Consider the following 2,306-nt stretch of genomic DNA (forward strand, 5'->3'; position numbering starts at 1 on the left):
CAGAGAATTAATTGAATGTAAGTGCGGCACCTATCTGATGACTTCACCGCACTTGTATTCCATTGAGAACTGCATGTTCCTCTGCTGCGGTGGCTGATGGGACTTGTGGTTTATTCATGCACGGGTCCTGTCAAAGGATCTGTGAATGGATGATGCAGCTGTGTGGACAGCTGTGCCATTTAATGAAAAAATAGCAGCAGTCTGCAGGGAGAAGAACCCCATGATTCAGGTAAGTGGGGGTAGGGGTAAGATGGCTATAGGTGGGGGGGCCTGGGGGGTTGCTATCTGACCATGTTTCATGTAACACCCTGAATATAGATGTAACATGAAACATGGTCAGAAAGGTAAACTCAGACTTTAACCCTTTAGCTGCCAGTGACGTAAGGCATATGTTGCTGGCAGCGGGCCCCTCTAAACAGACTCCCAGCAGCTTTAACTGTGTAAAGCTGCCACTTCCAGGGGCTGGTGAAGAGTACCCCCCTCCCACCACCACCAACACCACCTTCCTTCCCGGGCTCTGCTTCCCCTCCTGCGGGCCTGGGACTGGCATCACGGGTGTCGACAGGTAGGGGAGAGAAAGACCGGCGAACATCTGTTCAGTGATCTCCTCCCCTCTAAATGGAGCTGGAAGCGACGCTGAATGCGTCACTTTGGGTTCCTTAGCTGCCCCGGCTACAGAAGAGGCTATATTCAAGGGCAATTTGCACTTAAATAGCTTCTTTGCAGTAGAAAGGTGACACTAGGGGGTTGATTTACTAACCTTATAAACACGCCATGAACAAGTATACACCTCTGTAGTGTGTTCCCTCCCAGCATGATCTATGGGTGGAATCTAGACACCTTTGTAGTGTGTACACACCCAGCAGGTGTGTTGTGCAAAGCCAAGCATGAATTGCAAGGTGATGTTGTGTAAATTAGCTCTACGTTGTGTTGCTTGCATTGATGAATGCAGGAATGTAAATGCATGAGCTAACCATTTTTGTCTAAACTGTGAAGCAGCATTATATATGCATCATGTGCATGGTTTTTCCATATATGGCATTAGTGGAAATATGCTTTTAGAGACTTTTTGGTTGATAAATACGTTTTGCTGTGTAAAAATCACACGCACCTGGTGCGTGCGTGTGTTTAGGTTAGTAAATCACCCCCTAGGTGTCTAGTAGACCCGTAATGTCACAGTAAAGAGAAACACTCACCACTAATATGCTATTGCATAGGGGGCTTGTGAGCCCCCTATGTGATAGGAAGGAAGTAAAGTAAAAAAAGAGTAAAAATAAATACATTTAAAAATAAAAAAAAGTAAAGTCCCCCGCCCCTGCAAACGTGCACATAGTAACATAAACATGAGCCTGGTGCACCTACATGCACCAGAGTGAGAGCAATAGTTCTCGGGCCAATATTCACAGTTAACTCCAAACTGATGACCTGCACGGGCTTCTAAAGCGTCGCCTATCGGCAATTTGGAGTACTGTATTTTGTTGCCGTTTCACAGGCGCACGCAATTTTGTAATCTTGGCATGTCCGGTATCTATTTACATGGCACGAGCTCATCTTTCCCATAACGTCTTCCATGACAGCATCACGGGATGGAATCTCCTCCCTCACACACAGGAAACACGTCACTTAATCTGTTTAAAAGAAATTCTATACAATACATGGGTATTATATAGTGTTTTGGGGCACTAAAATTAACTTAAGTGTCATTTTTACTGAAAGTTTGTGTTTGACAAAGAGTTGCGTTAATATCATGCAACGTAAAATAAATTCAGCTGCCGCCATTTTATTCTGAATGGTCTTTGCTTTCAGGAAATATATAACTTTGGGGGGTTTCAATAATTTTCAGGGCAAAAATGTGGATTATAACGTGGGTACAAGAAAACCCACAAAAAATGCTGTGGCAGCCAAAGGGTTAAAGCTTATATGGGATTCTAGCAAATGGATCAGATTTACTTTTTGGATATATGATGGTATAACATGGCCAAAATATTCACAGGTGCCTAAAACAACTTGGTTATTACCACCTGGGAATATCCTCCTGCCAAACCTTTGTTTGGAGTAAAACAGGATATTGAGAGCAATATTATTAAGTAAAGCTGGCCACACACCTTACAATTATCGGCAGACTTTCTGTGGTCAGATGGAAAAGGTGCAACAGATTCCTCCATCTATGCTACACTGTGTGGATGGAGTCATCTCCACCTGGGCCAATCTGTTGCACTTTTTCCATCTGACCACAGAAAATCCGCAGATAATTGTAAGGTGTATGGGCAGCTTAAAGCTGGATGAATCATACCCGGAAGAGGGTC

This window comes from Nanorana parkeri, unplaced genomic scaffold, assembly GCF_000935625.1.
Source record: "Nanorana parkeri isolate BGI_ZX_2015 unplaced genomic scaffold, ASM93562v1 scaffold285, whole genome shotgun sequence".
Lineage (NCBI taxonomy): Eukaryota > Metazoa > Chordata > Amphibia > Anura > Dicroglossidae > Nanorana > Nanorana parkeri.